This window comes from Myotis daubentonii, chromosome 2, assembly GCF_963259705.1.
Source record: "Myotis daubentonii chromosome 2, mMyoDau2.1, whole genome shotgun sequence".
Lineage (NCBI taxonomy): Eukaryota > Metazoa > Chordata > Mammalia > Chiroptera > Vespertilionidae > Myotis > Myotis daubentonii.
In genome coordinates this window covers 24,724,154-24,738,939 of record NC_081841.1, presented here as the reverse complement: position 1 = coordinate 24,738,939, position 14,786 = coordinate 24,724,154, and the positions used below count along the sequence as shown (strand labels likewise).

Sequence of the window (14,786 nt, the reverse complement as noted above, 5' to 3'; positions counted from 1 at the left end):
TTGACTTCTGTAATAAAATGATCCCGACTAATCACAGTAGCAGTGCATATAAATATGAAGACAAGAAAATTTTGCTTGTTAATGATGTTATCAAAATATATAAATAAGTTTACATACTTTATTTTTATATAGAGGTTACATACATTCCATATGAAAATTCTTTAACAGCAAAGTACTATTTGTTTGATTCATAGTGGGTAAGTTTTATAATGCAGTAAAAAATAGCAGATATATTGTTTTTAAGTTATTCTTGATGGAGTTTTAGCTGAAGTTGTTCTTTCAAGCTAGCCTGGATGCTGAGAATGATGAATCATAAGGTTGTAGGACATATAGGTAATGATCTTTCATTACAGTTAATTCTGTGTCTTAGAAAACTGGATGAAGTCACAACTATTAGTTGGAGATCTCCCATTAAGCTGCCATCATATCATCATTGTCATCATCATCATCATCAGTAGCAGCAGCTGCATCATCCTGTTTCTTATTTAGTGATTTATATTTCAAATGTTTATATACATAAGTTGGACAATGTGTATATAATTTCTCAAAGATCATTGTATCTAAATTGTCTTAGTAAATAGCAAAGTTAATGTCAAGTGAATACCTTTAGATATGGGGTATTCTTTCATTTTTTAAAAAATATATTTTATTGATTTTTTTACAGAGAGGAAGGAAGAGAGTTAGAGAGTCAAAAACATCGATGAGAGAGAAACATCAGTCAGCTGCCTCTTGCACACTCCACACTGGGGATGTGCCCACAACCAAGGTACATGCCCTTGACCGGAATCGAACCTGGGACCTTTCAGTCCGCAGGCCGACGCTCTATCCACTGAGCCAAACCGGTTAGGGCTTCTTTCATTTTAAATGTATTAATTGAGCAAATTATTCATGGATGACCTTAAAATCATGGAATTAAGCTACTGAGACCTATTTCTAACAGTAAAAATAAAGCAAATGCAAAATGACTCCTAAAAAATAACTCGTGGAATAGGATTATGTCTCTTTGATTGATGTATTTATATTGTGGTTATACATATATGTATTTTTATGTTAATGAAGTCTTTATTACACTGAAGGCTCATGGTACAGACCATATACCATACAGGAGAAAGTCTCTTTACACAGAATAATAATAATTTATCTCTTTTAGAAGTAAACAACAAAAAACAATGCAAATTTAAAATATGATGGCAACACACAAAAGTGGCCAACACTTCTGATCTTTGTCGGAAGGGTACAGTTTAACAAGTCTGGCTTTGACTCTTCATCTCAAAAGCATACTTCTTTCCTGCCATACTGATGCCATCTCAGAGCAGAATCCACATCACCAACTTAAAAAGGATATGGCTCAATGAAGAAAGTAGTAAGTGATTTACATCAAAGATTAGGAAGCAAAATCATTATCAAAGTATTTGAAATCACAAGAACTTTAAAAATTCAGTACTTTGAAATTTCCCTCTGAGCTATAGATGCTATTTATATATAGTTGATAATAAAACAGATGCATTCCATCATTCCAAATTGTATTTATAAATATTATGATACTTGGTGCTAAAATAGATGTTATGTCTTAGCACAGTTCTGCAGAAGCCACCTTATTTTGTTTCTCTCCTCCCTCCTGATACTCTCTTTAAGTAATTTTCAGAGGAGAAACCGCAAGACCAGAATGAAGGACTAGAAGACCATTCATTTTTGGCCCATGGACCATCAGATCTGCTCTAGACCAATTAGCTTACATTGCAGCATCACCTGTTGTACATGGAATTTCCCTTAGAGTTTGATATCGCTCCAACAAGTGATGGCCAGAAATGATTTCTACCTGACAAGCCGGATCAAGACCTATTTTTCTTCTAAGAAATTATTCTACATGCCCAAGAGTTGCTTCTCCTGAAACTTGGACAAACTTCTTTTCCAATGGCTAAAAATATCCTGTGCCTTCATTAGCACCAATGAATTCTAGTAATAAAGATCTATCAGTTTGGGTTGAATCTCAAACACTGATTCTAAGGCTTTCTTAGACCTCCTTTGCTTGAAGGGGCTGTTTGTGAAACAGCAGGTTTAGGTACGTCTATACTTCTTTCTTTACTATAGGCCCAGTGCACAAATTACCTCAGGCCACTCTGCCCCTCTCACAGTCTGGGAGCCCTCAGGGGATGTCCTATTGACGGCTTAGGCCCGTTCCCTGCAGGCCTAAGCTGTCAGTAGGCCTCCCTCTGCAGGAGGCAACCTGGCTGGTCAGGAGAAGGTGCCACCCCCATCACAACACTGCTGGTGCCACTGCCTGCCACCACAGCCACCAAGGTGTTTTCATCAACACGGGTTCCAGTCCCTTCACCACAAAAAAATAACAACTTTCTTTAGGCATTTTCAAGATGTCTCTTGCATAGGATATGACCTTTCTTCCTTCCTTCCTTCCTTCCTTCCTTCCTTCCTTCCTTCCTTCCTTCCTTCCTTCCTTCCTTCCTTTCTTTTTCTTTCTTTCTTTCTTTTCCTCACCAGAGGATATTTTTCCATTGATTTTTAGAGAGCATGGAAGAGAGAGGGGAAGACAGAGAGAAACATCAATGTGAGAGGTACACTTTGATTGATTACCTCCTGCATGAGCCCTGACCTGGGCCCCAGCCAGGGAGGAGCCTGAAACCTAGGTACATTCCCTTGATCAGAATTGAACTCGGACCCTGCGGTCCACAGGCTGAGGCTCTATCCACTGAGGAAAACTGGCTAGGGCAGGATATGACATTTCTTAGCCCCTGTAGCAGCAGACCTTTGTTTTTTCCTTCAGGAGTGAGGTAAAAAAAAAACCCTAGATCACCTTCTTGCATTCTTATTAAGCAAGTTATCAAGAGCACTATGAGTATCGTAAGGGGAGTTTAGCCAGTGAGCGGTCAGCAAAGGTGTTTCCTCTGCAGCTCATGTGGAGAGGCGGGCCTGCTGGCGAGGGCCTGCCCTCGGTTGTGAGCGGGCCCTCTCTCCCTCTCCTTCTCCCTCTCCCTCTGGTCCACTCTTTCTAAAAATCAGTGAAAAAATATCCTCTGGTGAGTATTAAAAAACAAAACAAAACAAAACACAGGATAACAGGCCTCCTCCTTGGAGATGCTGAATATGTAGTCCTGAAAGAGAGATTTCTTGGCTCTGTGAAGATCTCTACATGAAATTTATTAACAATATTTGGAAAATTAGCCTAAGCCACACCAATGATTCAAATTTGTGCTTTTCTGTATTCCAGGGAAGAATCAAATGATCTTTTGTTTTATTGTGTCAAAACAAAATTTTGCATGTGTTAAATACATAATTTTTTAAAAAATATATATATTTTACTGATTTTCTTACAGAGAGGAAGGGAGAGAAATAGAGAGTTAGAAACATCGATGAGAGAGAAACATAGATCAGCTGCCTCCTGCACACGCCCTTATTGGGGATGTGCTCCAACCAAGGTACATGTCTTTGACTGGAATCGAACCCGGGACCCTTCAGTCTGCAAGCCGACGCTCTATCCACTGAGCCAAACTGGTTAGGGCTAAATACATAATTCTTACTCAAATATATAATAGCAGACGTAAAAGTTCTGTTTAACTCAGTGAAGGGACTGGCAGGATGATAATGCTGTTCAAAGGAGATTGCCAAAGATGAAAGCCTGAAGTACTTCTAGACAGAAATTAGTTACATCTTTAAAAGCCTAAGAATTCTTTAGCCGAAACCGGTTTGGCTCAGCGGATAGAGCGTCGGCCTGCGGACTGAAAGGTCCCAGGTTCGATTCCGGTCAAGGGCATGTACCTGGGTTGCGGGCACATCCCCAGTAGGAGATGTGCCGGAGGCAGCTGATCGATGTTTCTCTCTCATTGATGTTTCTAACTCTCTATCTCTCTCCCTTCCTCTCTGTAAAAATTCAATAAAATATATTTTAAAAAAATAATAATAAAAAAAATAAAAGCCTAAGAATTCTTTTCATCTTCTCACTTTGCTGATCATTATATGTAACTTTCCAGGGCTGTAAAATGTAAAAATATATGGAACTTATTTAATTGTAAATAGTATGTCAGAGTTATGTGTTTCACAGAAAAGGAAATATTATTCTGTGGGCCTCTAATGTCCCAATTGTACTGAAAGGACTTACTGTCAGTATTTTACTCCGAGCCTGTGCTCAGCCATGGAGGCTGTAGGTGGGCCCACCCTTTTCTCTCAGGGCCTGTGATTGGCCAGGGAGGATTGGGCAGCCTGCCCTTTCCTCTCTGGACCTGTGATCAGCCATGGAGGCTGCGGGAGGGCTCGCCCTCTCCTCTCCCAGCCTGCGATCAAATGCGGAGGCTGTGGGCTGGCCCTTATGTCCCTGTCCGTGTCTGCTCCAGCTCCAGAAGGCTGGACCAAGCTGCTGCCCAGTGGCTAGGCCAGCCCCCATTTCTGTGTCTGTCTCTGCTCAGAGCCTCACCTGCGTGCGCAAACTCCTCCTGTCAGGTCATGAACCGATACGGTGTCCCGGCCTAATTTGCACATTACCTCTTTATATATATACTAGAGGCCCAGTGCACAAAAATTTGTGCGCTTGGGGGGGAGAAGAGGTCCCCCAGCCCGGCCTGTGCCCTCTCGCAGTCTGGGACCCCTCGGGAGATAACGACCTGCTGGCTTAGGCCTCCTCCCAGGTGGCAGAGGGCAGGCCCAATCTCTAGGTGCAGCCCCTGGTCAGGCTCAGAGCAGGGCCAATTGGGGAGTTGGGGTGCCGCCCCTGTCATGCACAGAGCAGGGCGGATCGGGAGGTTGCGATGCCACCCTCAGTCACGCTCAGGGTAGGGCCGATTGGGGGGTTGGGGCACCGCCCCCTGTCACACTCAAGGAAGGGTCGATGGGCAGGTTGTGGCGCCACCCCCTGTCATGCACAGAGCAGGGCCAATCAGGGGGGTTGGGGCTCCGTACCCTGTCATGCACAGAGCAGGGTCAATCAGGGGGTTGGGGAGCTCCCCTCTGTCACGCACAGAGCAGGACCGATCAGGGGGTTGAGGAGCTCCCCCCTGTCACTCACAGAGTAGGGCTGATAGGGGAATTGGGGCACCGCCCCCTGTCACACACAGAGCAGGGCGGATCAGGGGGTTGAGGCGCCGTACCCTGTCACACTCAGGGCAGGGCCGATGGGGAGGTTATGACTCTACCCCCTCACACACAGAGCAGGGCCCATGGGGGTGGGGGAGTTGGGGCACTGCCCTCTATCACCCACAGAACAGGGCTGATCAGGGGGTTGTGGCTCCACCACTGTCACACTCAGGGCAGGGCCGATGGGGAGGTTATGGCTCTACCCCATCACACACAGAGCAGAGCCCGTGGGGAGTGGGGGTTGGGGCGCTGCACCCTGTCACACACAGAGCAGGGCCGATCAGGGGGTTGGGGCGCCGCACCCTGTCACACACAGAGCAGGGCTGATCAGGGGGTTGGGGTGCCACACCCTGTCACACACAGAGCCGCAGGACAATCAGCGGGTTGGGGAGCTCTCCCCTATCAGGCACAGAGCAGGGCTGATCAGGGGGTTGGGGTGCCTTCCCCTGGCACGAACAGAGCAGGGCAGATAGGGAGGTTGTGGCCCCCTCCTCCTGTCACACACAGCCACAGGGCAATCAGGACGTTTGGGAGCTGCCCCCTGTCATGCTGATCCCAGTGCCGGTGCCGGGAGGCATCGCGGCTCCGCTGATCCCGCTGCTGGGAGGCATATTACCCTTTTACTACATAGGATAGAGGCCTGGTGCACGGGTTGGGGCCGGCTGGTTTGCCCTGAAGGGTGTCCTGGATCAGGGTGGGGGTCCCGCTTGGGTGCCTGGCCAGCCTGGATGAGGGGATGATGGCTGTTTGCAGCCGGTCACACACCCTTCAGGGTGGGGGTTCCCACTGGAGTTCCTGGCCATTCTGGGTGAGGGGCTGAGGGCTGTTTTCAGGCTGGCGGGTGACTGAAGCTCCCAACCACTCCTTTTCTTCTTTTTTTCTTTTTGTTCTGGGCCAGCTTTAGCTCTGAGGCTTGGTTCCAGCTCTGAGTCCCCGGCTGCTGAAAGCAGGTATCTGGTTTGTTTGGGTTCTATAATCGAAACACTGTATCAACTCCAGCTCTGATATCCCAGCTGGCTGAAAGCAGGTTTCTGGGGTTTTGTTTAGCTTCTATATTTGTAACAATGTTTCAAATTGCAAGCTCAGAGGCCGGCAAGGCAGGCGCGGAACGTTGGTTTCCTCCATCACTGAAGCAAGCAAGCCTCATGTTCGCTTCAAGCTGCCTGGCTGCCGGCTGCCATCGTGGCTGGCAGTTAATTTGCATATCACCCTGATTAGCCAATGGGAAGGGTAGCGGAGGTTTGGCTAATTACCATGTTTCTCTTTTATTAGATAGGATTGTTTAAAGTATTACATATGTCTCCTTTTTCCCCCTAATAAGCCTCCCCCAGGCACTCACCCCCACCCCCCAGGACAAGTCCCCACTGCCCCAGTGTCTGTGTCCATTGGTTATGCTAATATGCATGCATAGAAGTCCTTTGGTTGATCTCTAACTTCGCCCCCTTCCCCCTGCCTTCTCTCAGAGGTTGGACGGTCTGTTCAGTGTTACCTTGTCTCTGGATCTATGTTTGTTCATCAGCTTATGTTGTTCATTATATCCCACATTTGAATGAGATCATGTGATATTTATCTTTCTCTGACGGGTTTATTTCACTTAACATAATGCTCTCCAGTTCCATCCATGCTGTTGCAAATGGTAAAAGTTCCTTTTTTACAGCAGCATAGTATTCATTTGTGTAGGTGTACCACAGTTTTTTAATCCACTCATCTGCTGATGGCCACTTAGATTGTTTCCTAATCTTAGGAAATTGTGCTGCTATGAACATAGGGGTGCATATATCCTTTCTGATTGGTGTTTCTGGTTTCTTGGGATATAGTCCTAGAAGTAGAATTACTGGGTCAAATGGAAGTTCCATTTTTAACTTTATCAAGGAAACTCCATACTGTGGTCTACAGTGGCTGTACCAATCTGCATTCCCACCAGCAGTGCATGAGGGTTCTTTTTTCTCCACATCCTTGCCAGCACTTGTTTGTTGATTTGTTGGTGATAGTCATTCTGACAGGTTTGAGATGGTACCTCATTGTTGTTTTGATTTGCATCTCTCCGATGATTAGTGACTTTGAGCATGTTTTCATATGTTTCTAGGCCTTCTGTATGTCCTCTTTCAAAAAGTATCAATTTAGGTCCTTTGCACATTTTTTGATTGGATTGTTTTTTTTACTTTTGTTGAGTTGTATGAGTTTTCTGTAATTTTGGAGATTAAACCCCTATTGGAGATAGCTTTGGAAAATGTGTTCTCCCATGCAGTGGGCTTTATTATTGTTTTGTTGATAGTTTCTTTTGCTGTGCAGAAGCTTTTTATTTTGATGTAGTCCCATTTGTTTACTTTCTCCTTAGTTTCCATTGCTCTAGGAGCTGTATTGGTAAAGATATTGCTATGACAAGTGTCTGATATTTTGCTGCTATGGAGTCTTCTAAGATTTTTATGGTTTCTAGTCTTACATTTAAGTTCTTTAAACATTTTGAGTTTATTTTTGTGCATGGGTTAAGTTGGTGATCTAGTTTCATTTTTTTGCATTGTATTTGACCAATTTCCCCAGTACCATTGTTTTGTGTTTTTTTTTTTTATCACCTGTCTGCCCAGTAGACTATCTATATTAATAAAAGGGTAATATGCTAATTAGCCCATATAGACTTGATGTCTTCCGGATGTCCTTCTGGACAAAGCCACAGTGGCCAAGCTGAGGTAGAGGCATTTGGGGGCAATCAGGCAGGCAGGAAAAGGGGTCAAATTTTTCCTATATTAAATTTTCCTATATTTTTCCTATATTAGAAGAGACTGTCTTGACTCCATTGTATGCTCTTGCCTCCTTTGTCAAATATTAATTGAGCATAATGACTTGGGTCTATTTCTGGGTTCTCTGTTCTGTTCCATGGTCTATATGTCTGGTATTGTGCCAGTACCAGGCAGTTTTGAGAACCATGGCCTTGTAATATAGTTTGATATCTGGTATTGTGATCCCTCCAACTTTGTTCTTCTTTCTCAGGATTGTTGTGGCTATTCAGGGTCTGTTTTTATTCCAGATAAATTTTTGGAGAGTTTTTTCTAGGTCTGTGAAATATGCCATTATTATTTTAATGGGTATTGCATTGAATCTATAAATTGCTTTGGGTAGTATGGATATTTTAATGATGTTAATTCTATCAATTCATGAACATGTTATGTATTTTATTTAGTTTCCCCATAGAAGCTGATTTACAGAAGAAGAACAAGTGATTGTTTCCAACACGAATCATAGGACACCTAAGGGAATGGTGTTCAATTTCCCCTTAGTAGCCAAGATCAATTACCCCAGCCAGCACAGTATCTCCCTTCTTTCCTGTTGACTCAGTGGCCTAAGGAGTACAAAGTGGCTGGATGGCAATCTTAAAATCCCATTTGATAAAATCAATGCTATTTCCCCTAGTAGAAATGTTTCTTCCTTGGTACCATGACTTACAGGCCAGCAAAACATAAGGCCATTAAAAAAATGAAAAAGACATTTTGCTCCAGTGTTATTAGGGCAATAGTGATTGGTGATGCTCACATTTTCACCCCTTGATTCCTGCACTTGTAAATCCTGGTTACCAGAGAGACAGCACCATTTATTCTATGCTGTTTCCAAACATGCTGATTCCAAGGCCACGTTGGAGGCTCGATCCCCAGCCCCGGTTGGGGTGTGTGTCAGAGGCAAGCAATTGATGTATCTCTCTTACAGAGATGCTTCTTTCTCTCTGACTCCTTCCCACATTTCCTCTGTCTCTAAAAATCAATGGAAAGATATCTTTGGTGAGGATTAACAACAACAAATGGAAAACTGGTGTTAATTTATTTAGTTTACCCTAAACCATTTTTTGGTTTCTGAATTGCCAGTTCTTCTCCATCTTGCTAACTAAACATTCCTTTTAAATTTCAGAGAAAAAGGGTCAAATTTTTCCTATATTAAATATATACTCAAAATAAATGTAGTATATAATTGTGGTAAATAAGTAAATGACCTTTGTGCACACATGAAAATTGATAAATATGATGTCCATGTAATAATTATTAAAAATTCCTTTCATATCTGTCATTATTATAATCTTGTGGAAAATGATGAAACTGAAAGTATGTTGACATATTGGTAGCAAGTTCTATTATAAGAAAGAAATGTTTAAGTCCTTTGTTTGATCTCTTACCCGTCCCCCTCCCCTGCATGCATATTAGCATAATCAATGGACACGGACACTGGGGTGGGGGGCTTGTCGTGGGAAGTGGAAGTGGCTGGGGGGGATTAATCGGGGGAAAAGGAGACATATGTAATACTTTAATCAATAAAAAAAGAAAAAAAAGTTAAAAAAGAAAGAAAAATGTAACCTTGTTCAAAACCTGAAATGGTAGTATTATGATATTTTAACAATAATATCTATACCTTCATGTATATATATGAAACATCTGATTTATTCATTTTTTTATCACCTTTCTGCCCAGTAGAAGATCTATATTAATAAAAGAGTAATATGCTAATTAGACCATATAGACTGGATGTCTTCCGGACGTCCTTCTGGACAAAACCACAGTGGCGGGGTTGGGGTAGAGGCAGTTGGGGGCGATCAGGCAGGCAGGCAGAGTGGTTAGGGGCGATCAGGCAGGCAGGAGGGTGGTGGTTAGGAGCCAGCAGACCCAGATTGTAAGAGAGATGTTCAACAACCAGTTTAGGCCCAATCAGGCCTAAACTGGCAGTCAGACATCCCCTAAGAGGTCCCAGATTGGAGAGGGTGCAGGCCAGGCTGAGGAACCCCTGCCCCCCCCCCCATGTGCACGATTTTCATGCCCTGGGCCTATTAGTTGGGATAATGTCTTTCCTGTTTCCTGCTAAGTCGCAAGGAAATAAAACCCAGCTCATGGAATAGTTGGAGAAAATGATGTTCTAATTATTCAATAAATACATGAATAAACCACATTAGATCTAGAAAACCAATGATATCAAAACCATCACAAAATCAGCAGGTGGCATAGATTTCCTGGTTCTGTTTCTTCACCATTCAAGTGCTTCTTAACTAATCTGCATGTGCTTGGTTCCAATTACTGCCTTAGACTGGGTGAATGAACAGCAGTCGTCAATAAGCTCCAAAAATACAGTGACTCATACATAGTCTAAATTTCCAATTGCTTTTTAAACAGTCCTGATATGTCTGAGGAGCCTCCTCTATGCTGTTATCCAGGGAAGAAGGCTGATCACAAATATGCCATCTTACACATGTGGCTTCCATGATTGTCTTGAAATCACGGCCATTGCAGACAGCAGGGAGGAGAAAGATGTATGGGGGGGGGGGGGATGTGTGGGAGGTAATTTGGGTGCGGGCCTGTAAATGGTGCACTTAATTTTCATTCGCAAAACATTGATCCACATCATTCACGGTGATACACCATCTGTAAGAGAGTCTGAAGAACATAGTCACTCTATTGGCTAGAAAGTAGATCAAGACATTTCGTTTAGAACACGAATATTGGAGAGCACTTAGAAACCTTTCAGTTAAAAAGCAAATAAGATATTGTAAAACAAAATAAGTTCCTCTGCTTAGAAGGGTGTCATATTTGTTCATGTCACTGAAAATTTCACATGCCCTTACATCAGTCTTGAATTTATTTCTGTATTTCTTCTTAACTTCTAAATAATTCAAGTTCCCACTAAATATTCCAGTCTTCATAAAGCCATAGTCAATTTTGCATTGTAGCATATGTAGCTGCTTTATGTATATTCCTGGTATATTTTGCTTATAACTTCTGATTAAGCTTTTATAATGTTTCTCCATGATTATTTTTAGTTCTATGTTCTAGGACATGGGTGTGGTCTTTAAAATAGAAATAATTACAATAAATTATTTATGTAAATTAAATTGCATCAACAAAAATGCTTCATATACACAAGGATCTTGTTGTTAAGTAACAAACAATAACAGAATTATATAAAAGCTTTCCTCCTAGCAATTACTATTCAAAATTTTAAATATTTGCATTTAGGTTTATGTTCCAAGGAGATATAAATACAAATAGGTGGAAAATAATCTCTCTCATATTTGCATGTTTACATATTTTACCTCACCCTTTTAGTCAGTGGCACAAATGAAAATTTGCAGCCGGTATCTAGATAAGTTGACAACACTTATGTTTATATAGTAGCTGACTGTAAGGAATGCTACTGGTATTCATGAAATGTGTGTGTCTTAACAGACCTGTTCAGTTTAGCACTGGAATTACAATACAATTGGAAGGAACTATTCTTTCATGAAGGACTCTGGAACTGTATCGCTAAGCAGAATTTTGGAAGTACTTTCTGGAATTATAGTAAAAATATTTCTGGAAAGCATCCTAAATGGATGTCCATCTGCAACTGTTACACTATAAAGCTTTCATTGAGGCAAAACATTAGAAACATTCTTATAACGATGTCAATTGAAATAAAGGTCTCCATTTTAGTTGTGGCAACAGGAATATTCATCTTAGGAGTGCTAGGAAATGGATTCATCGGACTGGTGAACTGCATTGAATGGTTCAGCACTGGGACAGTTTCCTCAGCTGATTTCATTCTCACCAGCTTGGCTATGGCCAGAATCATTCAACTGTTGGTAATACTCTTGGATTTATTTATAATGGGGCTAGCTCCACATCTGTATGCTACTGGTAAACTAGCAAAGGTGGTTCCTATTCTTTGGGCACTAACTAACCACCTAACTATCTGGTTTGCCACCTGCCTCAGCATTTTCTACTTCCTTAAGATAGCCAATTTCTCCCACTCCTTTTTCATGTGGCTGAAGTGGAGAGTCAACAGGGTGGTTCTTCTGCTTTTCCTGGGGTCTTTCTTCCTACTGTTTCTTAACCTCTTAATGCGTGATGCTATTAATGCATTGTGGTTGAATACTTACAGGGTACATGAAATAAATATGACTTTGCAGTTAGAGGCAAATGAAATGTTCTATATTAAATGTCTTCTTCTTCTTAGTTTGACTCATCCCCTTTTTCCTGTCCCTGATCTCTTTGCTTCTTTTATTTCTGTCTTTGGTGAGACACACCAAGAATTTTCAGCTCAACATGACGGGCTTGAGGGACTCAAGCACAGAGGCCCATAGAAGGGCCATGAAAGTGGTGACAACGTTCCTCCTCCTTTTCATCATTAACATTATTTCTATTCTAACCGCAACTTGGATCTTCACTAAGGTACAGACATACCAAGTCATGATGCTTTTCTTAGTAATTTCAACTACCTTTCCCTCAGGTCACTCTTTTCTTATAATTTTTGGAAACAGCAAGCTAAGACAGATTTTCTTGAGGCCACTGTGGCACTTAAAGTCCCTGAGAAAAGCAAAACCTTTGCCTTTATAGACAGAATTTAAAATAACCTTTTGCATTCTATGGGAAAATAACTTAATAGAAACCTTCAGCATTTCTTTATATCAGGGTTTGTAAAACAGCACCAAAGTTTCCTTACAACATGTCTTAAAATAGTTATATTTTCTTAAAGTGATATGACATAATATTTGACTAAAGGACAAGTCTCCACTGAATTAACAGTTTCTGGTAACAGTAGAGTTTTGAGACCTGATAAAGTATGGTTATGAAAGTCTTGTGTATATTCCTGGTATACGTTGCTGGTAAGTTCTGATTTAACTTCTATAATATTTCTCCGTGATTATTTTAAGTTATTTGTTCTAGGACTTAGATGTGGTCTTTGAACGAGAAATAATTACAATAAATTATTTATGTAAATTAAATTGCATCAACACAAATACTTGATATATACAAGAATCTTTTTGATAAGTAACTAATAATAACAGAATTATATAAAAGCTTCCTCCTAGCAATTACTATTCAAAATTTTAAATATTTGCATTTAGGTTTATGTTCCAAGGAGATATAAATACAAATAGGAGGGAAATAATCTCTCTCATATTTACATGTTTACATATTTTACTTCATCCACTTAGTCAATGACACAAATGAAAATTTGCAGCTGATGTCTAGATAAGTGGACAACACTTATGTTTATATAGTAGCTGACTATAAGGAATGCTACAGGTATTCATGATATGTGCATGTCTTAAGAGAACTTTTCAGTTTAGCACTGGAATTACAATACAATTGGAATGAACTATTCTTTCATGAAGATCTCTTGGACTGTATCACAAAGCAGAATTTTGGAAGTACTTTTTGGAATAATGGTAAAAATATTTATGGAAAGCATCGTAAATGGATGTCCATCTGCAACTGTTTCACTGTAAAGCTTTCATTGAGGCACAACATTAGACACAATCTTATAACAATGTCAATTGCAATAAAGGTCTCCATTCTAGTTGCGGCAACAGGAATATTCATCTTAGGAGTGCTAGGAAATGGATTCATCGGACTGGTGAACTGCATTGAATGGTTCAGCACTGGGAACGTTTCCTCAGCTGATTTCATCCTCACCAGCTTGGCTATGGCCAGAATCATTCAACTGTTGGTAACACTATTGGATTTATTTATAATGGGGCTAGCTCCACATCTGTATGCTACTGGCAAACTAGCAAAGGTGGTTCCTATTCTTTGGGCACTAACTAACCACCTAACTATCTGGTTTGCCACCTGCCTCAGCATTTTCTACTTCCTTAAGATAGCCAATTTCTCCCACTCCTTTTTCATGTGGCTGAAGTGGAGAGTCAACAAGGTGGTTCTTCTGCTTTTCCTGGGGTCTCTCTTCCTACTGTCTCTTAACCTCTTAATGCGTGTTGTTTCTAGTGATTTGTGGTTGAATACTTACAGGGTACATGAAATAAATATCACTTTACAGTTAGAGGCAAATGAAATGTTTTCTGTTAAATCTCTTCTTATTATTACTTTGACCTATATTATCCCCTTTTTCCTGTCTCTGATCTCTTTGCTTCTTTTATTTCTGTCCTTGGTGAGACACACCAAGAATTTTCAGCTCAACCTGACGGGCTCGGTGGACTCAAGCACAGAGGCCCATAGAAGGGCCATGAAAATGGTGACAACGTTCCTTCTCCTCTTCATCATTAACATTATTTCTATTCTAACTGCAATTTGGATCTACACTAAGGTACAGACATATCAGTTCATAATGCTTGTCACAGTGTTGTCAGCTACCTTTCCCTCAGGCCACTCTTTTCTTATAATTTTTGGAAACAGCAAGCTAAGACAGATCGCCTTGAGACTACTGTGCACTTACAATCCCTGAGAAAATCACAAGTTTAACTTTATAGACAGAATTTTAAAAAAGCTTGTACATTCTATTGGAAAATATCTTAATAGAAAACCTTCAATATTTCTTTATATCAGGGTTTGTTAAATAGCACTAGCATTTCCGTACAACATGCTCTAAGTAATTATATTTTCTTAAAGTGATATGACATAATATTTGACTAAAGGCATGTCTCCAGTGTATTAATAATTTTTGGTAACAGTAGAGTACTTGACAACTGATAAAATATGGTTATAAAAGTCTAAAATAAAATATTAATAAATGTATAAATAAGATACAATGCAATATGAATAACTGTATATATAATTACAATTACCAAAATGGAAAAGGTAACACAAATTTTTCTAACTAAAGAGAAGTTTGAAATTATAATTGAAAAATAATTGTAAAGGTTAAGGGTAATAATATGTTATGTAAATATAAAAGTGTTAATATTTTGTGATGCTTCTAATATTGGAAAGGATCTAAATAATAGGAATTTTCATACT

The 14,786-nt window shown here is 40.7% G+C and overlaps 1 pseudogene; it reads right to left on the bottom strand.

Annotated features, from left to right (window-relative positions):
- Positions 1-1,732: 1,732 nt before the first annotated feature.
- LOC132226492 (polycomb group RING finger protein 6-like) overlaps positions 1,733-14,786 on the bottom strand; it is a 35,875-nt pseudogene continuing 22,821 nt past the window's right edge.